Source organism: Saccostrea echinata, unplaced genomic scaffold, assembly GCF_033153115.1.
Source record: "Saccostrea echinata isolate AGI-Se365-2 ecotype Australia unplaced genomic scaffold, CSIRO_AGI_Sech_v1 ptg000054l, whole genome shotgun sequence".
Taxonomy (NCBI): Eukaryota; Metazoa; Mollusca; class Bivalvia; order Ostreida; family Ostreidae; genus Saccostrea; species Saccostrea echinata.
Window position 1 is genome coordinate 4,288,809 of NW_026889803.1, and position 27,309 is coordinate 4,316,117.

The 27,309-nt window shown below is 32.4% G+C and overlaps 2 long non-coding RNA genes across 2 annotated transcripts; both read left to right on the forward strand.

Moving 5' to 3' along the window:
* The first annotated feature begins 16,999 nt into the window (after window positions 1–16,999).
* Window positions 17,000–17,738, forward strand: LOC133172079 (uncharacterized). The gene is made up of 3 exons (XR_009718902.1): window positions 17,000–17,079; window positions 17,165–17,217; window positions 17,582–17,738. It is a non-coding gene; the product is annotated as an uncharacterized LOC133172079 (long non-coding RNA).
* A 4,850-nt stretch (window positions 17,739–22,588) lies between these two features.
* On the forward strand, window positions 22,589–23,199 carry LOC133205590 (uncharacterized). Its single transcript, XR_009723629.1, has 3 exons — window positions 22,589–22,663; window positions 22,747–22,878; window positions 23,124–23,199. It is a non-coding gene; the product is annotated as an uncharacterized LOC133205590 (long non-coding RNA).
* Window positions 23,200–27,309: the final 4,110 nt, after the last annotated feature.

Below are 27,309 nucleotides of genomic sequence, written 5' to 3' on the forward strand. Positions count from 1 at the left end.
TCCTTCAAAAGTCATTTTCACAAGTTTGTCAATACACGGGTTTGGAAACAAATTTTTCTCATGATACCATTGCACTCCATAAAAAATGGAAGTAAGCACCGAAGATGTTGATTTACTCTGAACAAGATGAGAAATGAAGAGAGACACTGTTTCAGGCGATGCTTGTAAAGAAGATATATTGTGAAGTGAACACCAATATTCGAATTAAGAAAAATATGTCTTGTATTTATGTAAAGTGGACCTTGATTTTGACGCCTCGATTAAATCTGGTACATTTCCATCCAGCGTAGCAATTTCCCCCTCTTCATGAGTTCTCAATTCCGGCCAGTGTGAATGGTTGAAGAACTGAAATCATATAAAGGAATAAAATTTTAATAATTTTTTTTTAATGCCTTAACCAACATGCATATAAAACTTCCATTTTTGGCTCTTAAGCCATTCAGTTACAAATATCAGGCTCTCAGCCTACAAAACATATCTAGATCTTGGCTCTCAGCCAATTATTACACAAATCAGGCTCTCAGCCAATCATTACACATATAAGCCTCTCAGCCAATCATTACACATATCTGGCTCTCAGCCAACCATAACACGTATCAGGCTCTCAGCCTCAAAATGCAAAAATATCAGTCCTGACTCCCAGCAGAAAATAACACATAAATGTCACATAAATGCCTCACCATTAGAACATAAAAACAAATGCGTCTGAATAAGTCTTAATATCAAAATTAACATTAAGTACTATAACGTTCGAGAAAAATTTCACACCGGCAAAAACACTTTCTTTGTAAGATCCTGCAATGAAGAATTTTCTTGGTTTATCATATTCAACATAGTCAATCACAAAGTTTTTGAACTCTCCATCCACATTTACCAGCATAGGCCAAAAAAGAGACGATGTCCACTTTGGCACAATAAGTGTTCCATGCGCTTTAAACAAACTTAAATGATTAATAACATCTGGAATAAGAGAAATGGAGGAACGATCCAAAATATTTCCAATTAAAGGAAAACGCATCAACCCCAGAACTCCCCGGCGTCCAAAATTTACTGAAAAACTTTTTTACCTTAAAATTGTTACAATCTGCAAAAAGACCTACATCGTATGGTCCCCATTTTTTACTAAAAAATTGAAAAAAATATAAGAAACAGACCAATCATCAAAATCATATATATACTTTGCTATAACAATCGGCAACCCTATTTTCATCTCTCGGAATCCACTCTACTTCCAATGTTATTTGATTTTGAATACAAAAAGGAAAAAATATTAAGTGGGATATTATGAAGATCTTTTTTCATGCTACCTGAAATTTTAACTATTTTAACTACATTTTGATTGTCAGTATAAAGCTTTACAGTTCTGTTGCTAATCTTATCTGCAGAAGAAATTAAAGTTGTCTCAACTGCTTTCATCTCCCTCCAGGTAGAACTCTTCAGAGCTTCCACAGAAGTCCACATTTTATGCACTACACTATCTGCGAATTCCACAATGTAACCAGCCGCTGCGTACTTGCTTGCATCCGTATAAACAATCCTTTGTGGAATGAAACTGCCTTTAAGAAAACATTTACATGTAGAAGGCAAACATTGCAAATTAAACAACCAAAAGTTAAGTTCAGTCGCAATTTCATCTGTGAGAAAAATAGGATGATCCCATGAAACTGAATTGGCAATAACCATATGCATAACTCTTGTCATAATAGCACATACATTTCCTAAAGATTTCTGGAAAGAAATTTTGTTTCCAGCTATACTAGCTAGAACACGTGGTGTAATTTTTTCAGAAGAAAAAAAAAACATCCCTGATTTTGCCTAATAATTTATCAATTTTTGAATGAGGTATGAAAAGCATACCATGTACAGTATCCCAAGAAAACCCCAATCATTCCATAGATTGACAAGGATTCCAGACACTCTTATCTTCGTTAACCAGAAACCCTGCTGAATTTAAATCTGCTTTAATAGCTGAAGACATAACCTTACAAGATTCCAGATCGTTTGCTAACCCAAATCCATCGTCTAAATAAATAACAATTCTATGAACTTGTGCTCTCCAATACCTCAACTAAGGCTTGAGCAACTGTGTAAAAATAAGAGGAGCAGAGCTCAAGCCGAAGGGAAGTACTGTAAAAGAATAATAGGTACTTTTCCAACAGAAACTCAAAAACTTAAAATGCAATGAATTTATGTCCAAATGATGATAGCCAATCTTATAGTCTGTCCCACGGTACAAGGACCTCACTTTTCGCATCATATCTCAAAATGTATAAATACCTTGGCCTTCGAACTAGGTTCGATCGATAGATCATTTTTTTCCCAAACTTCCTGCATTTAAACGAACCCTCGAGTTCAACCAGTGTATTGACACGGCGGCAAATTCAAAGTCTACGGGGATTTAACATTGTCAAAATGGCCGCTACTTCGGAAGGGGGTCGTTCATTTTTCGTGTTTTTTCGACATTTTCCGTCGATTGACTTCAGTGACGTCACTGACGTTTTAACGCTGCTCACGTTGACGTAAATAACGCATGCGCTGAGAGCAAATTCCTTCCATTAATCTTCGAAAACTTTACCAAAATAATCAAATCTATATCTATAGCCTACCAGAAGAAAAAAATGCCAAGACAAAAATCAAAGAACCGTCAAGTCGTAACTTCGGTACAGGTATACAAGTCTATGAATACAAATATATGCACAGAGTACCTGTTGACATCTTGAACACTGTCGTTTACAACCATGGCTTTACTGTACAATTTTATGGGGCATTCTCAGGCATTCCCGATTGATATCCTAAATTAATCATAACAAATATGTGTACATAAAAACGATAAAATTTATCTATGAGTGCAAAGTAATATTCAAATATACAGTGACATCCAAACGAATCCGAACTTCTTCATCCCCAAATACACTGCACAGCATCTTCACAAGTTTTACATCCATTATTATATTTCCCTGACTGTAACATTAGCAGTTTATCTTTTAGATCGTATTCCATTTGTATATAGCACTCTGCACAAATAAATATCAAAACATAGTGATATTTGGGATCAGAATTTCATGTTGTCTGCTCAAGATGACTCTAAGGAACGACCTTGTCCAATGGGTGATAGGTCTATTCAGACGCAGGGTAATTTTACCCGTCCTATTGGACTTTTGCGAGAAGCGCTGACTTTTACAATCGACGGCTTACTTTTACTGGGACAATATACGGCAACTCTTTTACGATATATATATTAAGCTTAACAAATAATTAAACGATAATAATTGGACATTTCAAAGCACATATATTACGTTGTCTAGGGAGGGGAAGGAGAAACACCCTATACTAACCTCCCTCCTTTCCCATTTGATCAACTACTGCCAAGTTTTCATTCCGGATTGTTTTTTCTTCCTTATTTTATTCTTTCATAAAATGAGATTGAAAGAAAATACTATCCTTACGAACAAGGTTTTTTAAGTTATGTTAAATATATTTTTAGATTAAAAGTAACGCCAGCGTAAAAATAAATGACGACTAGAAGTGAGCTCTCTTTATTTCATCAAACTAGCTATCTATGATAACTCCAGCGACCAAAGCGCAAGTTGCCATATTACGAGGCATTGCATTGCAAGGCCAACTTATGCGATGTGATGCAACTAAAATCTCTCCACATTTGTGCATATAGTCAATCAAATTAAAGGGGCCTGGACACAGTTGCATTGTTTACAATGTTAAAGATCTATTCTTATTCAAAAATAACTTCTGTGTAATGATTTGAACTTATACATGAATAATCTAAGAATTCAATGACAACAACATTCTTCACAACATCACGTCAAACACCTGTGTTTGTAAACAGGGTACGAGGTCTGTTATTGTTAGTGTTTTCGTTTTACCGGGTGTGTTCAATTTGTTTAGTCTGCACACATCACTGAGCAGGAACTGACCATACTGGTGAGTTGGTTTTGCTTTCTCGTATTTCTACTCTGAACTTTCCGGATTAAAGTTTTCATATTTTTCATTAATACACAACAAGATTTCTACTTTTCTTAAGTATTATGGATACAGTTTACTTTGTGAAAGTACAAAGATTTGTGTCAATCAAACGCGTCCCGAAATTTGTACTTTTGATAATTTCCAGATAAAAGAAATATCTTAACACACTTTTAATATATTTCAGTGTGAAATGCTCCAGCAACATATATGTCATGGTATTATTATTTAGAAAATTTTATAAAATATGACTTCAAATCTGTATCCCATCCCCTTTAAAGTAGAGAGTTGATTTTTTAATCAAGCATAACAATATTTTCATGTCACTAATTTATAAGCATTTTAGGTATTTTAAAGGTCACCAAATAAATGTAGGACGTTTTTCCTGTCCGATATACCGTTTGTCCGATGCATGGTCAAAAATTGTCCGATCCACGATGAATTCTGGCTCATTCCAAAAGATCGGGGATAATTAGCAAACTAAGAACAAATTCTATCTGTTAGGAAGTGCTTTGTGTGATTAAAATCTAGAAGGATAATCCCATATTATTATTTTCAATTCCCACACCGTAACAAGGGTATGTAATGTAGTAGAATATCAAAAGACAAAATTAACACTAATTAGTGCCGTTATAAAATATCTTCATAAGGTGATTATATCAAATAGGATAAAGTACTTATTATACAAAATACGAAGTGCAGTAATATACATGTATATAACCGGAAAGAGGAAGAGAAATCTGTAATATTAATTGTAATCAAGTAAGTTATAGAGGATTTACTTCCAAACAAGACAATGCACAGTCTCTTTGTATTGCTGTACTGTTTTTTGCACATGGTTGAATCGTATGACAAGAGTGTTACCAGTCTAGTAAACAGATCAACTAGGTATAGTATAAAACACTAAAGTAATTTATTAATTTGTTGAAATTAAAGAAAATAAACATTCTCTTCTTTCCGGTAGAAGTGTGGTTTCGGAGTTTCCTTGTTTAACAGATCACAAGAGAGTCGGCGATAAATGTATACGTACGTAGATTGATTATTTTTGCGAAAGGCTTTGAAGAAGACATATATCCCCCCTCAAATTAACGTTTTTGAAAAAAAAAACCCTCACAGAATTAACTTTTATCTTAAGGTAATTGTTTCATAAAAATAAACACACAAATTGTAGTAGTTAGAATAAAAAATAACAATGAACTAAGAATTGCTAATTACATGTATTTTTTTTGTAGTAGTATTGTCATTCGGATTAATTAACAATCATTAATTGCATCAATTCATATCTATCTCATTGATATTTTATTGATGCCCAATTTTTCATCCATATGCAAAGCATTTTCTCAAGGTTGTATGTTTTAAGCAGATATCGTATTTAGATTTTTTAAAATTATTTTTATTTTCATTCTTATTTTCTTGGATTAAATTGAAGAAATCCACCGGGGAAAAAAAAAAAAAAAAAAAAAAAAAACTTTTCGATTCTAATTATAGCATGTATCGGGTCATTCAGCAGGCAATGTCTTAGACCTTGTCCCTCCGGATGGTATGGATTTGGATGCCGGAAAAAATGTTCATGTCCTCAATGTAACAATATAACTGGACTTTGTAGTCAGGGTAATGTACTATATATATAGTATTAGTGTAGAAATGCTTTGCCGAGAAATATGTAAATATATTTGCGACTGAGTCTTATTTCAAAATATGTATCATTAGAAAAAAAAAACTAAAACTCAAATGCTGTTTTAAAGTGTTCCCTGATGACAATATTTAAATTAACAAAAAATCACATCAGGATATGGTATATTACGATTGTTATATATTTGGTGTTGTGAAAAGTGTTTCGAATACTTAAAGGGAAGTGTTTGAACATAACTTTTAGTCTTTTACATTTAACACTTTTTGAGGAGATAATGATATTTAATTTTGATTAAGTGAATTCGAAGTAAATGCACTTATAAAAAAATGTTGTCGCTTACATTTAAAGCTATTCTGTGGAGAAATATAATTATAAGATAGAGAAAATAATATATAATTATATAGAAATATATATAGAGAGAAAATAATATTATTATTTTGGACTATGTATTTGAAGTTATCGCACTTGTAAGTACATATAATAAATTGATTCAAGTGGATTCAATTAGAGTGCGTTTAACTCATCTCTTATCCTCATTTTGACGTATTCCTCTCTTTTTCGTTATTCATTTGGAACATGTAATTTCTTGTTTAGAAAAACAAACTATCACAGGAACCGGAAGTGTAATAGGTGGAGTTGTTGGTAGTTTGGTTCTTTTTATCCTCGTGGTTACGTCTCTTATTTGTACGAGGAAACGGTATGTATTCACTTGTCATGGAGGAAAGGGCTTTTCAGGTTTCTACATGTATATGGATATGTTACTTAAATACATAAGTATAATAATTGTGTTGTGGTATTAGATATCGGAGTTAAGGCACATATCGTTACATTTTTGTATAATGTGTAAGTTGTCGAATAAAAAAAATCTTTCTTTCTCTCTCTCTCTCTATATGACCTTAGTGCATGTTAGATAAGGTGCAGTAAAACTTAGTTAAAAAGAACTTGCCTAATATAAGAAAATCTCGGTTATAGGGAAACTTTTATGAATCCCATAAAGCCTTTGCATTATGTTCCATTTACATAAGAAACTTTTTCATAAGTTAGTCAAATTAGAAGTCAATGTCACTTCTTTATAATCAAATTTTACTGTACTAGTAATCTAATTATGCATCAGAGAGATATTGACATAATTATATTTCAGCAAATCGATTTTCTTGTTTTCTTCTTATAAATTCAGAATAAGACGTAAATTTGCAAGGGCATATGAATCAACACGGATAGAGGAAAACAAAAAAGACAGTGCAGAAAATGTGTATATTGACATGTTAGGTGTTGAGGAAACTTCATCCGTCAAACATCAGGAAACTTGTCATGATGGCGATTCCACAATTTACAGTCAAATTAATAAAGATATTTCTTAATGAAATAAAACAATAGCTCTTAAACGGTGTCGAATTTGATAAGGTTTCCTTAATTGTTTCGACTATAAACTTACTTACATTGATTGTTTTCAAAGTGTGTCATTCTTCATAGGTAAGAATGTAGTGAGTGTGTTTCTTTGAAGGACAGACCAAGGATTGCTGGTTTTCAAATTGTTGTTGCATGCTGTGCCTCAGATGATGGAAGAGAATTCTGAAACACAATTCTGTCAGGATACTTAATAATATACACTCCTGTTTAACAATATATATTGTATTTAAAAGCTCTACCCGAGGCACGACAAGTTACAACAAATTACTTCAGATGATTATTTTGAAACTTTAGTCATCGAAATATCTCGATGAACCACACAAGACATCGTTCAAACGAATGCACTAAACGTACATGGTGTTCACTTCTTTGCAACTTGTGTTGTGTACCACTGATGCCTGAATTGAAGCCTAATAGTGACCTGCTGCAACGGGCCAGACATTTTTGTCGTATCACATTTACATCTACTTCCGTGTAAAATAAAACACGTGTATTGCCAGAGCTAACGGTAATGTTAGGCAATGGTTTTAATCATGATCCTTTTGATGAATTCTGCTAAGAAATATTGTATGTATTCTGAAGTCAGGATTTATCTGTCAAGGTCTTGAACACATCACCCGGATGCGACTCTACATCAAATAGATTGATTTACAGGGTTGTGTAAGAACTGTAACATATCAAACACCAACATAAGGGTTATTATCTCATACGATGCCAATATTTTGGAGATTACTGGATCGGACTACTAGTATATTTTATTGCAGCCTAAAGAATTTCTTATTTTCTTTGGATCTGTAATAATATTTACCCATTATATTTACTTTAAAAAAATTGAGTTGCTTGGGTGCATGAAATGCTAAAATAACGAATGATAATCATCTCAAGAGTTCAATAGAAATTGAAATCAGACCAAATACGGACCTATAAAAACATAGGAGATAGAATCAGGTGTCATGGAGGAGTGAAGATCTTCTGTCAACATGTCAAATCAGCCGTTTGCCTCTTATCTTGATCGGGTAAACGTAAAAAAATCTCAAGAAAATTTGTCCTGAGGAAAGGTTTGTAATTGCAAACAAAAAAGACTTTAAACGAAAAAATTGTTGATACTAATGTAACATCAATCCATTTTTCAGTATCTTGGCTCTGTTAAGAAATTGTTCATGTGCAGAGACACTCTTGCGTTGTTTTCGAGGTATGGAGAGACCCACGAATTTATAACCACCATGAAATATAAAATTTCATATGCATTACTACTAAACATTTCAAATTCAGGAAATCAAATTAAATCCCCACAAACCAATATTTTTCCTCAAACCTCGAAAAGTTGACCCCACGAAAATATGATTTTACAGTACTGGGAGACATAAATACAATTTGCAGATGATAAAAGTATATTGCTGCATAAAATAAGGAAGTTGACAATAAAAACGTAAGGTATCAAGGTTTTTCATTAAGTTAGTTTTCCATCAATCCGAAAATTATCGTTGATATATCTGAATTATCCAAAGAAGGTCACAGCATGACAGCATGACATGTTCATTTACAAGTTTTTGAATTAATTCTGCTTCATAAGGGTACAAAAAGATCTATTAATACAGAGACACAACTATAATTAGTATTTTGTTGGAAGACCTGGTTTTCAAATGCTTCATAGATATTGTCAAGCTATGTAATTGTCATTTTGGTGTCGTTTCTTTGTAAAAACAGTTGTTCAAATCGATGAAAACTATTTTACAAATATTTTTTCGCGTCCCCCTCCCCCTGAAACTTCTTTATGGCTTTGAGTATTACTTAATATTTCAAATAATAATAAAGTCTCTTTTCTAATGTTGCTAGGGAAATCATTCTATAAATTATAAAGGATTTTTTTTTATACCAAAAAAAAAAAAAAAAAACAAAACAAAAAAAAAAAAAACAAAAAAAACCACGAGTAAGCTACTGTGATAAACTTCACAACGCATGTCAACACTGAGTGGAAAGCAGATTTAGTTTGATTTCAAAAGGAAGCTAAATTTACGAACGTAAAATAAAATGATATGAACAATATCTTAAGTATACCATTCGCAATTTTGTATTAAAAAAAATATTATAGAAGTTGACAACATTTGCATAATATGTGTGTAAAATATGTTAAAAGCAAAACAGAAACTTTGATATTTAGGGCATTGTTGATTGGAATTAATTCTTTCTGAACCAAAAAGCCTCATATAACTACATCTGATACTGTTTAGATAAATACGCAAAACTTACCGCATAGCTGCACTGTTGTGTCTCACCGACATTTTTTCCTATTCTAATGATAAAAATGTTCAGATATAAATTGTTGCTTGATTGAAAAACTATTGTTCATCAAAGTAACAATAAAATTATATGTACATATAAATGTGTATGTGTATGACTGTAAGACCATACATTAATATATCGACGATGTTTTATCAATTAACAATAGTTACTCCCATTCGCTTCTTAACTCGATGATCCCAATAAACTTGAAATAAAAGACGCCACAGAATCTGCCACAACCGTTTCATAATTGGATGTGTTACTGACTGTAGACCAACTAACAACTAAATTGTTTAACAAACGAGATAACTTTAGCTATTCTATCGCCAACTTTCCTTATTTATGTAGTATTATTCCACCATCACTTGCTTGTGGTGTTAACGTCTCCCAACTCATTCGATATTCAAGAGCATGCTCTAAGTACGATCAATTTTTAAACCAAAGCAGGCTACTTACAGACAAGTTGATGTTACAGGAATTTCAACAACTTTGTTCAAAGTGAGCCTAGCATTTCGTAAACTCTATGGTCGTTATAATGACCTTGTTAGCAAATAAAACTTATCACTGGGTCTAATGTTGGGAGACGTGTTTCATACCAATTGTCAAGCCTTTTATATATGCTAAAATTGACTACAAAATATTCCGTAGACCTACCTGATCAATACATAGTGCTCACGGCGGATGTGACCGGTCGACAGGGGATGCTTACTCCTCCCAGGCTACTGATTATACAGTAGTCGGCTATAATACAGTGCGCAAAATTGCCGCCGTTAAAATGAAATTTAACATACGATGTTTTTTCTTTCCATTTTATCGATTGTTATATGATAAAAAATGACAACTACACATATCCATACATGAGCGTCATATCTGACGTAACACGCATAGGAAGTTCCGTAGATTTATTTTTAGTCCCAAAACATACGTAAATCACGTTTGTTCCCGTTTTCACACATCTGAAATTATTTGTAGGTAAAATGTTTGCGAAACGGGAATTTGTCTACGTAAAATAATTACTTGATTGCTATAGTCTATACCATAGTTTCTAAATAGGGGTATATAAGAATATATAACAAAAAGTAGTCATACACATGTTTTAAATCATATATTGAACTTGGAGATATATGAAATTCATAAACTATTTCAAAACATAAAACAATTAACATGATAATCTTCAGCTTGTTCCTGTAACATTCCGGCTTCTTCAGCTTCAAATGACTTGAAATGGGCAAGTTAATTTTACCATTCATCTAATTATGCTTTAAATTTAAATAGTATACAATTTTTGTCTTTAATACAACTGTAAACATAGATATTTTAACAAATTCTACCTCTTCTTTTTTTCCAATACACTGATAAAATTCAGGTAGATCTAGGTAAATCTCAGACAGAAATCAGACTATAATTGCTATCAAAACACATTTCACATCTATTGTTCTATACCTAATTATCAAATGTGTGCAAAACGGGAACACGCCGTAAATCAAAACGGATCCGAGGGGGGGGGGGGGAGACCTTTCAATCGAGCAAAAGCAGACAATAATTAAATTGAATGAAAGTCCGTGGAAAATTTCGGAAATTATCGGAATAAATCCAAATTCCATACAGAAAGTTGTTAGACGAAATGCTGAAAGAGGTTTCGTGGGAAACAGAGAAAGACCGGGAAGAAAACGATTGGTGGGCGAAAGAGGTGATCGCGTCTTGTCAAAGTTGGTCAAGAAAAATTGCCGACAGACTCTGCCAGAATTAACTGATAAATTTAACAAATCTGTACCACATAACTGTAAGAAATAGATTAAAAGAACAGAAATATCAAAGATGCTCCGGATCCGTTAAAAAAAATAACTATCTCAAAACCGTGTTTCGTGGTGCAAATTAGGGTGGACAATGGAGGAAAACTGGAGTCAGGTCATTTTAGTGATGAGATGAAAGTTGTTTTAGGAAAGGACAGAAAAATTTACGCCTGTAGAAACCTGCAGGAAGATTTCAACGTGATTGTGTTGGACAGTATAGTAGTCATTCGCCCCGCTCCGACATATCGGCTATGTTCTGGGGTGTTTATCTTTTAATGGTGTTGGAACTTTGACTGACGTCGAAGGAAATATAAACTCTAAGAAATATATTTCGGTCCTAGATGATCATTTGTGGCCTCTTGTTGCAGAAGGGATTCCTGCAAGTCCCTGGATTCTACTGGAGGATAATTGTTCGATGCACCAGTCCAGACAGACGGTTGAATGGGAAACGACAAACAACATCCCTGCATTTACCTCGCGTGTCAATCACCAGACATTAACATTACTGAAAATGTGTGGAGGACAATTAAGATCAGACTAGAACATCGCCTGGACGAAATTAAAAAACGCGAAGACCTAGTGCGCATTGTGAAGGACATATGGGCCTCCATCGATTTGGAGACGACTGGAAAACTGTACACATCGATGCCAACACGATTGCAAGCTGTAATAAAAGCAAATGGTTGCATAAACAATGGTTACATAAACAAGTATTAGTAAGGTAGGATAAATTTTATTATATATCAATTTGAAAAACAACAACATTTAAAACTGCAATTGCGCACGTATATTTTTATAACGGTGCCCATTTTGCGTACTTTATTATGGCCAGGTACTGTACCTCTGAAATTTCCGGTGATCCGTGTTTTATGCCCTTTTCACAGATTTGTATTGTTTTTAGATTTTTTGAAATCGATCACTGTTTGTAATCTTCGTCAATTCATCTCAATTTAGAGCAGTGAGCCCTATGTATTGATCAGGTAGACGGAACATTCCGTAGTCAAATTCAGAATAAAAACAAAGGCCTAACAATTGGTATGAAACAAGTCAGCCAAAACGACCCAATGATAGGTTATATTTGCTAACAAGGTCATTATAGCGACTATAAAATTCGCGAAATACAGACGTTAAACGAGGTGTTGAAATCCCTGTAACATCAACTTATTTGTCAGTAACCTGCCTCGGTTTAAGAATTGATCGTACTCTTACATGTAGCATGCTCTTGAGTATGAACTATTTTTATTTTTCACCTTCTGTGCCTGGTACATGGCGTGAATGAGGAAGTCTAGTTCCAGATATGCAAAAATAATTTTTTCCGAATAAAATTCTACTTTCCTGCTTTTAAAAAGGAAAAGATATCGTGTCCTGCACAACATGGATTGCAGAAATTGGTATAACCATGCATTTTTGACTTACAAAAATTAATTGGCCTTCTTTCTAAGGAACAAAAAGGACGAAATTTTTATTAAAAGTCATTTGTGATGTCCATAAGAAAAAATTGCTATAGTTAACTATAGTTTACTATAGTTAACTACAGTTAACTATAGTTATTACTTTGATAATTTGCTTTATTTTGAAACTTTACTCAAGAACTTTTTTTAGATTTCGAAGCTCAAATCTATTTAAAAAAATCAATACAATAATATAAAATTTGGAAATAGTATGTGAATACACAAGTAATTTTTTTTATTGAATATTAAATATGTGCATGTATGAAGTGGAGAATATAGAATATAACAATCTGGAAACCATAGTAAAATACTCTGAATACTTTTACTTACAAAAGTAAAAACATTGATTTACGATTGAAAAAAACTTTGATACTATAGATAACTAAATTATAGAGTATTTTTTGAGGGGGGGGGGGGGCACAAGCTATTTAGGTACAAGTACCTTATTCAAAAAGCGTGAAAAACCAACCTGAGATAAACTCAGATTCCTTGTATAGGAATATGTATGACAGATCAATATGTAAATCAGACATCTTTTCATTTACCGTATTCATTTTTTAGGTCACCTGATAACTCAGGTGGCCTAATACTATCTGTTTTCGTCTGTGGGCGTGCGACGTGCGTCGCCAGTCGTCCGTTAACATTTGAATATTTTCAGGCTGTATTAACCATAAAAATCTATCTCTGCTCCTGGGTATTTATTTATCAGATTTGTGGAATTCTTGACCACTGAGTCAGGGGTTCTGGTGCTAGGAATGTCTCTATTAATCATGTAAGAAATTTCTATTTCATTTTGAGAGAGTTCTTCCCCCTTTTTACTCACCCATGATATTTAATTACTATATATAATGTATAATATAAAAGTTTTTGATGGTCAGGTAAATATGTAAATAATAGATGAATAAATAGATATTTTATACATTAAATGTTATTTAAAGAGCAAGAGGAGCCAGAGGTCTAATAATGTTATAGGGCTTAATTAATTGTTCATTACGCTCAAGTCCTAAGTTGGTGATGGTGATAAAGTGTACATAAATGTTAATTTTGAGTGATTGCTGAATACTTCTGATACTTCTATTTCTGTTGTTTTTAAGCCACGTTACTTCATCTGTCAGTTTATCTTGTTTTATTATGTGACCGAGTGATATAGAGACGTAAATGATGTTTCTAGTGTTTGATCACATCAAAAAGGTGATTCTACAAAGAAATATAAGTATTTGTAAATATATACGATTTATACATAGAAATGCATTACATATGACAAGGGAATACATATTCCAACTTTATTATAATTTTAGTTATATACTAAGAAAATTTGTAAAGTTATCAACATATAATAAAATACATTGTGCGAGGTGGCGAGGTCTACAGTAAGGAATTACCTGATCCGCAGTAATTTAATTTGAGATTTGGTTCGCTTTTATTACAAAAGAAAAGATCTGATTTGACAGTTCATTATGTCAAATAACCAATGAGAAGTCATAGCCAATAATAAAGCCAAGAAATGTTCATCAACTCAATCCACCTGCGCACACAAACTACCTTAACTTTCATTCTCAATGACAGCGTTAATTTACTTGAAATGGGAACATTTATTTAAAATGCGAAATTGCAATAAATATATTTAATATATACATAATTGCCCACAGTTATATAATTATTAAAGTGTCATTCCATTGATCCTAATTTACAGGGTTGGATTGACCGTTAATTTTATGGCCATTGGGCCTTGTTGTCTATAGCGTTGGGGAATAATGATATATCGATTACCTCACATAGTAATAGGACATACATGTACATAAATTTGGGCGATTTGCTTGTAGTAATCGCAAAAAGACCAATTACTTCTTTACGAAAAAAAAAAAAATTTATTGCCATTGTAACAAAGGCCCAAGAGAAACAGAGGGCATGTTGACAAACTAGTCTGTGATTTGGCTCAAGGTTTAGAGAAATTTTACAAGGGTTAAATAGTAAAAGACATTCTCTCGTTTTTATTGTGATGAAGTTCGATGTTTTACCGATTACAGGCAATAAGAGAAAGGTAGAGTCTTGCAAACAATAATTTCTGAAAGAAGGCATTTACTTTTCTTTAAAAATGAAATTCTGCTATTTCAATATCGCTTGAATATTTCAGATAAGTTCAATTTAAAGTAAATGATTCGATAGAATTTACTTTCTGCTGTAATGAAAATGGACAGTTTGCAAGAACATTGCATGAAATATATGGAGATAACGAACAGTATTCAAGCTCAAAAGTCCATTAAACAATACAAACACGGACCTCGATCCAAAACATCAGAGGTGGGAGCAGGTGCCATGGAGGAGTGAGTACCCTCTGCCGACCGGTCACACCCGCCGTGTGCTCCTTGTCATGATCGGGAAATAGAACTTACGAAATGATGACTTTAATTGAGACTGCTGATATTCTTGTTTCATCAACTTGTTTGTCAATAATTTACCTCGTTTTAGAAATTGTACATACGTAGAGCATGCTCTTGCGTATCGAATCAACTGAGAGATATATACCCCGTATGCAGGTGATGAAGGTATATCGCTGCATAAGTAAGGGAAGTTGACGATTGAAAAGTTAAAGTCATCACGTTTATCATAAAGCTTGGTTGTTAGATTACCATTAACGTCTTTTTCTGGTAAAATATCCAAATATGAAACAGATGTGTCAGGCTCTGTGGTATCTTTTATCTCAAGCTCACCAGGATATATCGTATCGACAAAATAATGGAAATAGCCATTGTTAATTGACAATACGTCGTCGATATATCTAAATGTCGAGTTGAAGGTCACAGCAAGTGTTTTCTTCTTTTCAAGTATAAGATTTTGGACAAATTCTGCTTCATATGAATACAAAAAAAGGTCTGCTAATAACGGGGCGCAATTGGTACCCATGGAAATTCCAATAGATTGTTGGAAGACCTGGTCTCAAAAAAAAAAACAAAAAAAAAACAAAAAAAAAAAAAAACATAGATATTGTAAATCAGAAACTCAAGCATCTTTTTAATGTCAACTTCAGAGTACTTGTGTGTACAATCAAAATGTTTTTTTAACAAAATAATTTTGCATATGACCAATGACAAGGTAAGTAATTTTACGAGTTCCATTTTTATTGAAAAAGCAGCTGTCAATGATATCAAAAAGCCTGGACTTTAATTCATCGTGGGGAATGGTTGTGTATAAAGTTGAAAAGTCGTTTTAAGCTGTTGATTTTGGTAAAATCTTGTGATTTCAAATGTTCCAAAAGTTCCTTTGAATTTTTAAGTATCCACATCTGATATACACCACTTCTCGAATATATTGTTGCACAGTACTCTTGAAGTTTCTCCTTCACTACTGTAAATATCTTAGTGAGGAGTAAAGAAAGAGGCTTGGTTGAACTAAAATGTAAAAGTCAAATATATAAATAAATAAATAAATATCTTTGTACATCCAAAAAAAAAAAAATGCTTAATTGCATCTAGGAACTGTCAATTGTTCATCATACAAGCAATCATACTGGTATTTTTCATAGTCTCTTTGGAATTTATGCCCTTTTAATGCTTAAATTCTAAAAAAAGTTTTCTATTTACTTCATAGGGTCATTCCTTACTTCTAATTAAATCATATAAACATTTCCCAGATGTATAAAATCATTTAATGATTTAGAAAACATGTAAACCATGGGACTTTTTCTTAAAGAAAAAATAATGAAACAATTCTTTAATTGTGAATTTAATCTAATTAAAATAAAGATACATGTTGATATTTTCTTTTCCCTCACCCTGACTACTTTGATACAAAAATTTATTTCCTGCTGCATTTCAGACAACTTTACTTCTTAGATTCTAATCTAAAGAAATTTGAAGATAACAAACGGTAATCAAGCTAAAAAGCCCATTAAAACAATACAAACTGGGAGCAGATCAAAAAGGGACCTCTAAAACATCAGAAGTGGGATCAGGTGCCATGGAGGAGTAAGCATCCCCTGTCGACCGATCACACTCGTCATGTGCTTCTTGTCATCTGTAGTCAATTCAGTGTGAGAATAATGGCCTAAAAATTTGCATGAAAAACCTCAGCCAACATAGTGCGGACGAGAGTCAAGTCAAGTCAGACACTTTATTTACATTAAGAAACTTCATGATATCTTATTTTAGAGTGCAAATATGAAGGAATGAGTGAAATGCATTTTTAATGATATGCAATATCATTTATGCATATATACGCTACGGAAAAAGATGAGAATTCAAGTTGAGATATATATAAAAACGTTTTTCAATTGTGTTAAATATATTGAAGACCAATAAGCAGATCGAAATAACAGCTGGTAACTTTACTGTAAGGAAATTTAATTGTTTTATATTTAATGTTAAGTAGACAAATAAGAATACAACAATGCTATCTTGTTGGATGTGGATATGGTTTTCTTGGTGACCCTAAGGATGATGAAGATTTTATTATTTACAAATGCTTTCATTCATTTTGACGTTCTGAATTGTATCAAACACCTCAGAGTTTCCGGAGTATGTCATTCAGCAGGGTACGTAATTAAAGTTTGATCTTAAGAATTTTTGTGAAATTTTATGACGCTCAGGATTCCGGCAAGAAAGTAATTTCTTTCGCAGTGATGCAGTTCGATGTTGCACCGATTACAGACAAGACGGGGGAATATGCATACGTAAGTGAATATATTTAATTAATGACGAAATGCGCTAATTCCATGTCAAAATAAAATATGCTTTTTTCTTGATGTCTTTTTGATTCTTAACGTGTTTATCTATAATAAAGATACAAGATACAGCATAAAATTATCTATGCTGAAAAAAGATTGAAATTTTCCCCGTATATTATTGTGTTTGTAAAAGTCAAAACTTAAAATAAAAGTTTGTAAAATTAAATAAAATTGAAAGGATGCTGAAAGCTATATAGGAGATGTCTTGTTATTGTTTACACTCGTTGATAAATAATTTGCGGTTTTGATGAAGTTAATTATTACAAAAGTATTACATTTAAAAAAAAAATTATTTTTTCTTTCGCAACAGCTTGCATTGGATCTTTTGGCATTAACTGTACTGGTGGGGTATGTGTAGAAGGGTTCTATGGCTTTGGTTGCAGAGGGATTTGTAACTGCAGTAAAGACGAAATATGTGACCGTCGACTTGGTTGTGAAAAAAAAACTTTGGAAAAAGATAACACTGCAGCAGGTAACTTTATTGAAAACTAAAAAAAATGAACTTACAAAAGCTACTAAAAAGTTTTTGAGTTTGACATTTAATTTGAAATGTTTGTTTTCTCCCCCCCCCCCTCCCCCCCGTTTTACATCAGACCTTCGGTTAGAAAAGTAATTATATGAATACATTGCAGGGACTTCAAGTACTGCTGTGATAATCCTACTGTCCGGTCTTATACTCTGTCTGATTTTTCTTCTATTAGGAATGGGAATACGAAGGTAGTTATACATTGATTATTACACGTATTTTGAAGAATAATTGAGACAATGAAGGAATAATATGATTTAATCTATTTGAGTCTTCTTTTTTCTTCTAGCAAGATATTACTCAGTCGCCAAGGTGTCCATGAAAATTATCGGAGGGAAGATGCCAATACTACAAACACTGAATCCCACAGTAATGGAACAGAAGAATATCAAAGCTACAATGAATGTTATCCAATTAGTATGACCGGGACTGACCCAGACAATGATTTTGCTCACTCTAGCTATGCTGATCAGATTTCCGGGCACTATATTGCAGTAAATACGACACATCCACCACGTGAGGGGGTTTTAACGTCTATACAACAAGCTTTTGAAGAGAACAGGAAGAGGAATGGAATACTCCATTTACTCTCCAAAAGAAAACCTTTATCACGTAACACAAGTCTTGGATGTAGCTATCTTTCTGTTCTCGAGAGTCATCAGAATTGTGTTAATGGAGATGAATCTTGAAAAACTCTCAAAAATTGCAAGGGTTGGGTTAAAGCAACTGAATGAAAAAAAAGTCTTCTTGTACTCTTGATAAATGAAGCAAGCATTTTCATTTGACTTGCATTTTAAACTAGATAGCGTTTTATGAATATAAGATTATTTCTTTAATCAAATTTTGCTGCATTAAATTGAATTAAATTCAATGCCTCAAGTAAAGAAATGAACGAAGCGACTGCTCTCTGTTTATATATGATCAAGACTATAAAATGAAGGAGGCTGATACCGGAATTTATCAAGGAGTTTAAATTTTTGGAAAAAAGTGATTCTTTGGGAACTTTTGCATATTTTCACTTATATTAAAGTAAAAGTGGTTTATATTATTATAATTAAATAAAGTAAACAACCATATTTAACATATGTTCTGTAAAATCTATTTGAAAGACAATTCTAAAACAGAGGGGTTTGAAAAGAAACCTTTAATTTATACATTTAAGGTGATTTTGATAAAGTTAAAAAAAATATTTCTGGTAGTTGAACAGAAAGATCCTCTTTTGATATAGCCCTTTTTTCTTTTTTAAATTTATCCTGTTGGAAAGGAATGTCATTTTGTAGGTTATTACATGAACAAAAAATATATCAACAGACATGGTAAAATTTATAATACTAACTTTTAAAATCTATATTGGGGTAAAATTGGTTATTTAAGAGCTCTAAAGTATTGCAAGTAACGGCATATTTTCTTTTTTTTTTGTTGTTGTTTCAACTCGAGATTAAAATCTAGTTTTACCGGTAATAAATGTTTAATCTAATTTAAATTAAATTAAAACCATAATTCAAAAGCAAAATAAAACTCCTATGAAAATGACACATAGATAAAATGGCTTCAGGAAATAATTAAATTTGTTTTCTAGGTCTAATTAGGGAATATCAAGGTAATTTTTCTTCCTCATTGGCTACGTAAAGTTCGACTATCATTAACATTTTGATTTAATCGTTGAAATTGCTTTTAAATTTCCCTGTCGATTTTCTATAGAAGTATAAAAAAAAGCAAGCACAACATCCAAACATTACGAAGGAACTCTGTTAACAGCATCAACATGTGCTTTAAAATTTAGTCTCTGCTTGCCATGATTGCACGAAAAGCTTCAGCAAGAAGCGCAAAAATTATACTACTATGATAAATCATTCCAAAAATTAGAAGTCACTGTCTTATCCCTTAGAGCTTATCATTGAAAAAAACCCCATGTATTTCTATTAGTATGACACAAATTAAAAACAAGTTATAACGTAAGTAACATGAAATATGAAGATGAGAACAATAATCAAGTAGCTCAAAGTCCATTGAAACAATACAAATTGCGAGCAGAGCAAACAGGGACCTTTAGAAACATCAGAGGTGGGTTTCTGCATTAATTTACATCTCTTTTACAGTGATGTCTCTGAATCATATAGACATTGCACTCAATATAAAATTGGAAATTAAACGTACAATGATCAAAGGACAAAATGCCAAAAAGGCATTTTAAACTGTTAACAGAAATTTTATTTCGGTAAAAGCTTTAAAGTTTTTATACGAAAAGCATGTAAAGAATTATCAAGATTTGAAATACAATGTGTATGTCATTAAAACATACATATAAGAAGGAAACAAAGTTTTTACTTGTTTCCGAGAATTCGATAGAAGAAGTAATTAAAAAGAGGAGAAAAAAATAATGTTTAAATTCTCAAATAACTGAGAGAGAGAGAGAGAGAGAGAGAGAATACTTTTACTGTTTCAATCTTCTAACGGTACAATTTATCTGGGAAGTGTTTATGTCTTCAGTATTACAACAAAATAATAGATTTATTATTAATATAGACTAATTACATGTAATTATAGACTAAAGAAGTAAAAGTATGTGAATATTCGTAGGGGCAACACAACGAATTGTCAGGTCTGAATGAGAATATACATCAGAAAGTGCAATAGGTATATATCCAACTCACTCGTCTTGGTTCTTGGTTTATGTTATATTTGTTGTCGTTGCATTATAACATGTACAAAAGTTTAACCTTGTTCAACTTACATGTATAACTACGTGTGTGTGTTTCTCCATTACCGATTTCTGAGCTGAACATGTATACTTTATAATTCTGGTAATGACACTGTCCTAGTTCCGGAGTATGTTTCAGAATCATAATCCGCTCTCTGCTCGGATACTTCCTGACGTGTGAACTAAGTATGAGTATTTGTCATTCACTGTACTCATAATGGAAAAGTAATAAAAAAGACATTTCCTTTTACATTATGAGTCCAGTAATCGTTTCATTTACCGATATTTTGATATAGGTCTGTGGTCAAGTGATACGCACCATTTTGATCTGCGGTTCAGAAAATCAAATCTAATGTCTAAAATATAATAAACAACTTAGACGACTGATAAAAGGTATGGTTTCTAAAGAAAAGCCCAGTCTGAAAACTAATTCATGCTATTTCAACCTTGTATAGAGTTATGACGTCACCAAAAGAAAAATGATTTCATAGTTCATAAAATTTGTAAATTCATGGGAAATACTTGCCCACAAAGTCCGTGCAATTAGTATTTTAAAAAAGATGTCACAGATTTATTTTTTTAAACTACTTGCTGAGGAAAAATACATACCTTTGTAGAATTTTAAAGGCAGTGAGCATGTCTCGCCATTACATGTTTTGATTTGAAAGCAATACGTTCAGTACGTAAAAAATCTCAAGCTTAGTTGACTTTATTTCAAATAAGTAAATTGAATCAATTTAAATGATGATAGAAAGCAATAAACAGAATACTGTAAAATCATATATTTTCTTGGATTACATTTTTGTGGTTTGAGGAAAACATATGGGTTCATGGGGACTTGATTTCGTGGATGGCGAATTATCGAGTATCTGTGTGTATAATTTTTTCCTTAGTGGTATGCATGAATTCGTGAATCTCTTCATACCTTGAAAAATTATACCCTACGAAAATAAGTCATGTCAAAGTCAAACATTCATTCATCATCAAATATAAGCTTCAAATTTCAATGCTCTTGATTTCATAATCAATTCCAAAAATCAGTATCGAACGGAAAAACGAACGAAGAGCAGCAAGAATTATCAATATGATAAAAACATCTCCAAAACTCTGGATATATCCATGTATTAAATTATTTCATCCCTTGCCCCACAGGGAAATTTTTGTTTAGTCTTTATGTCCGTCCTTCTTTTTTGTTTTGAGTCCTTTAATGGAATGAATGAAATCTAGTCGTTGACCAAAGTTTATGACATTTGGTAATGGCTTTTAGTCAAGGGAACAACAGGAAGATCAAATGATGTTAAAATATAATGGATCTACTTGAAATCCCTTTCTGGAATACTAACTTTTCTGTAGACTTTCGAAATAAGAAATGATTTGAAAGTGTCTCTAACTCGACTGAAAGTAAAATGTAAAATTCAGTTGAAATAGGTAATTATTTTCCAATTTAAAACTGATATCCATGCTAAATCATTTTTTCCAACTAAAGAAAGAAGCATAAATTCCATAAAATATTTTGATTTTAAAGGTATATGTTTATCAAAAGTGGATAATCTTGTCAAAATGTTTTGAAAAGCTTTGAATGTTCAGGAAAAAATTCCAGACAGTATGTATAAATGAGATATTTTAAAATTACAATTAACGTACCTGGTAATACAATTATCGCATAAATATGGAATGTCGATGGGTACTTTATTGTTTTCATATGAATTACATTTAATTTAAAAAGATAGTTTGCATCCTGGTGCAATGGACGATAATTAACTTTGGCTCTAATTTGGCACAACCTTTGAACTGAAAGGATATAAACGAAGTCTATATAAAACAGCAATAATTCAAAAGGGAAATTAATCTCCGTTGTACAGCATAGCTTTGATAAATTAATTTTATGTGATAACAAATTTTACGAAAATATGAATTATCTAGTATGGGATATTTTATTAATGACACTGATGCTGAAATTAGCATCCCTGCAAATAACTCCGAAAGACCCTACATGTACAGTTAATTTTGGTCTTGAAAGGTAAGTGTTGGTTGGGTGTCCTTATAAAGAAATTGCTTGTAAATGCACTTTCTTCGGAGATAGATAGTTTAATCCCTTTTAACCATATTCAGAGGGAAAAAAAGATGCTGTGCTCATTATAGAACTATTGGATTGAAATGTTACCGTAAGTATGAATTACTGTTTCTAACTAAATTAATTTCTTTGAATTAAAAAAAACCCATGCCTAATAAATATGTACTTTTGTAGCTTGCGTAGGATCGTTCGGAATAGAATGCATGCAAAAATGCCCAAATGGGTTTTATGGTGTTCAGTGCGCAGAATTGTGTTCTTGTACAAAATGTAACAAAACAACTGGTGTTTGCCTCAACGAAACGATAAGTTAGAGTTATTTGCTTGATGTTAAAAAATAAATAACAGATTATTGTGCAACAATTTCAATGATTTCTGAAGTATTTTGATATTTATCAGCACGTTTATATTAGGAAGCTAAGACTTCTCTTTTTAAATCCTGAAGTTTTATTTGCTTTTAAAATATACGGCAGATTTAAATTTTATCGACTATCTTTGACCAGTATCATTTTTTGCTTATACTCATTATATTGACTTTTTTTTTTACTTTTCAGTTTCAACAGAAGAACCAGATAAAACCAATCAATCCCAATTAAAATCAATCATAATTGGAGTAGGCACAGTTTTGGGAACTATTATAATTTTTATTCTCCTCTTCGTCTTATACACGAGGAACAGGTAAATTATTTTATGTCTAATTGACAACACATCCGGAATACTAACATAAACCTTTGTTTTTAAATGTACATTTTTATACATCCAAAACAGAAAACCTGGGGAAAAAGGTGGTGTGTACCAGAAGGAAAAGGGGAAATGCAATGATGAAAATTCATCATATTATAGACATATTGAAAGTCATATATATTATGAATGTGAGCCTGTTCCCAAGGATATTTTGGAATCACAAAACTTGAAAATAGAATCGAACATCAATTTGATCGAGGACGTAAATAAACCTGTTTGATAAAAAAACATAACAATGATGATGGTGAACCTTGGGGTTTCATTCTAAAAATCTGTATTCGATATAATAGAATATTAATTATGAAAAAGACTGTAATTGCAGTTTAATGAAACTTAATTATTTTGAAGTGTTGATTTTCAAGTGCTCAAGTTTATCAAGATATTTTAAAATATATTTCAACTTTCAAAGAATTTTGGCTTTGGTTTTTGGAGTCATTTGGACAGAATCCCGAAAATACAATACTCTTTATGTATTGCTTTTATTAATATGGAATATATGGAGATAAAAACAGTATTCAAGCTCAAAAGTCCATTAAACAATACAAAACAGGAGCAGAGCAAACACGGACCTCCAAAACATCAGAGGTGGGATGAGGTGCCATGGAGGAGAGAGCATCCCCTGCCGACCGGTCACACCCGCCGCGTGCTCCTTGTCATGATCGAGAAATAACAAAAAAATCCGTCGACAATTCAGTGTGTAAATAATGGCCTAACAATTAGTATGAAAAAAGTCAGTCAGCATTTGACTCAATGATAAATTGTATTAGCTGACAAGGTCACTGTATCGACCATGGAACTTACAAAATAATGACTTTAAACAAGACAGCTGATATTCTTGTTTCATCAACTTGTTTGTCAATGATTTACCTCGTTTTAGAAATTGCATATACGTAGAGCATGCTCTTGCGTATCGAATCAACTGAGAGATATATGCCCCGTATGCAGGTGATGAAGGTATATTGCTGCATAAGTAAGGGAAGATGACGATTGAAAAGTTAAAGTCATCACGTTTATCATAAAGCTTGGTTGTTAAATTACCATTAACGCCTTTTTCAAGTAAAATATCCAAATATGAAACAGATGTGTCAGACTCTGTGGTATCTTTTTATCTCAAGCTCACCAGGATATATTGTATCGACATAAGAATGGAAATAATCATTGTTAATTGACAATATGTCGATATATCTAAATGTCGAGTTGAAGGCCACAGCAAATGTTTTCTTCTTTTCACGTATAAGATTTTGGACAAATTCTGCTTCATATGAATACAAAAAAAGGTCTGCTAATAACGGGGCGCAATTGGTACCCATGGGAATTCCAATATATTGTTGGAAGACCTGGTCTCCAAAAACCACATAGATATTGTCAATCAGAAACTCAAGCATCTTTTTAATATCAACTACGGAGAACTTGTGTGTACAATCAGAATGTTTTTTAACAAAATAATTTTGCAAATGACCAATACCTTTTCAGAAGCGGGTGTTGAATTCCGAGAGAAAGGGACTAACTATTTTATATACATGTACATTCCTAAATACACAGGGACCTATTTCCTGCATTTTTTTGTTTGTTTTTATCAGAAGCATCAGCTAACGAATAGTTTTCAAGTTCATAGTCCATTTAAACAATACAAATCGGGAGCAGAACAAACACGGACCTCCAAAATCATCAGAGGCAGGATCAAGTGCAGAGGAGGAGTAAGCATCCCCTGTTTACCGGACACACCCGCCGTGTGATCCTTGTCATGATCGGGTGAACGGAAAATCCTTAGAAATTTCAGTGTGTTATTAATGGTCTTACAATTAGTAAGATAAATGTCAGTCAACACTTGGTCTTATGATAGATTGTATTTGCTGATAAGGTCATTATATAGACCAAAGAACTTGCAAAATGATGACTTCAAACGAGACTATTGATATCTTTATTTCATCAACTTGTTGGATAATAGCCTGCCTCGTTTTAAAAAGTGATTGTACGTAGAACATGCTCTTGCTTATCGAATCAACCGGGAGACATAAACCCCATATGCAGGTAATAAGGGTATATGGCTAATTTTATTTTTGCAATAATAGAAATTACAGTTGGATCCCGAATGAAGGCGGACCGTGATTTAGATTTTTAATACACCAATACGATAACTATCCACCGAAACACATTGCTGTCATAATAATACAATCAATAATTTAATACTAATTCGAAACGATGTCAATATTAAAAAGAAATAAGAACAATCGCAGCTCTGTGTCGGGTCCTTTAAATTTAGAATTGCTTGGCTGATGGATGTTGCCTCAATGCACACGTTTTTTATTTAATAATTTCGTTTTTTATTTTCGTTTTTTATTTGTTATTTTCGTTTTTTTAATTTAGTTTCAGTTTTTTATTTTGTAATTTTTTTGTTCTTTATTTAGTACTTTCTTTTTTTTATTTAGTTTTGGTATGCACTATTGGGCTTCTGTAGAATTGTTTTCTTAAAAAACTTATTACAACACTGAAAATAAATTTGCTATGCAAAATTTTGCCATATTTTCTAATAGGTGGACAAAGAGAGAGGATGCAAGTTAGGATGTTCTTTCGGTTGTATACAATAAACGAAAGCTAAATGCTTAGCTACATTATTTATATAATTAGTAATGTGCCGTATTATAAACCTTCCCCCAATGTAAAGTATCCCTCGAAGGATTTACTATATAGTTATTCTATGACACACTGTCGTATTGTACACTTTCCGCACAGCAAGTCTTCCCCAGGAAAGTTTACTATATAGTAAAGCTTCTCTCTGGGAATAATTGCTATATAGCAAATCTTCCTCCGGGATTCTCCACCATATAGTAAATTTTCCCCAAGGGAAAGTTTTTTTTACATAGCAAACATTCTCCATACACAGGAAATCATTCTCTAGATATTTTGCTGTATAGTAAATAGTACCCCTTATTCCGGATAATTATTCATAAATCGGAATTGAGTACATTCTTTTTGTTAATTTTGATTGTTAATAACAATGAAAACTGGATGTTGTCACAAGACAGTAATATCCGAGCGAAAGTGTTTGCCTCTAAATGTTTGCTAGCTCCTTTGCATCCTGGTAGCGAAGAATCAACAAACGATATTCTATAATTTACATAAAATATGTATACATGTACTAAATAGATCATAAAATGCACAGGTGAGCATATGACCATGGGCCTCGTATGTTAATATTTCAAAAAAAATTCATTACCGGTCTGAAATTAAAGATTGTGATGAAATAAATTCTAATTTTAAAAGAGAGATTTTTAGAAAAATGTTATTCTGTAAAGAAAAAAAGGAAAAAAATCAGCCAAAATTGGAACATGAAAATGTCATATTCCAAAAGTTGAATTGGTTACTGCTTCGATTGTATGAGGAATTACAGAAAAAAGAAAGTGTGACACACGGCTAGACGGACCATGATAACAACAATATATCCGAACTTTTTTTTAAAAATGTGCGAGTATAATTTAATTGATGACTGTTCAAGATCCGAATCAATAAATACATATAAAATAGTAAAAATGTATTTGAATGGACCACTGTCATAAAGTTTTAAATTCATATTAACTGGAGATAATGCAATAATAATACGCCTTCAAAGCTGAAATTTTCCCCATATTTTGTTGGATTAAAATGGTGTGGTCTTGATTGGGTCTGAATAATGTATAAAATGGCATGGTCACAAAATATTAATTAAAGATTTTGGGGGCCGGACTTCAACACAATATCTTTTGATAATCAGAAGTTCCAGAGAGATGAAACTTGTAATGATTATTTAGCAGATGGATCGACATTTTCTGTAAAAGGATATATCCTTATAGAATACGTAAAATCCACCACGATTTCGGTTAGGTGGGAAGGCTTACCATGCGGAAGAAATACTATACAGCAAATCTCCCATTGCAAAAAATTATCATTAAAAAAATCTTCCGGGGGATACTAAATAATGGGAGAAGCTTGACTCCAAAGGTCCCCATTTTGTAATTT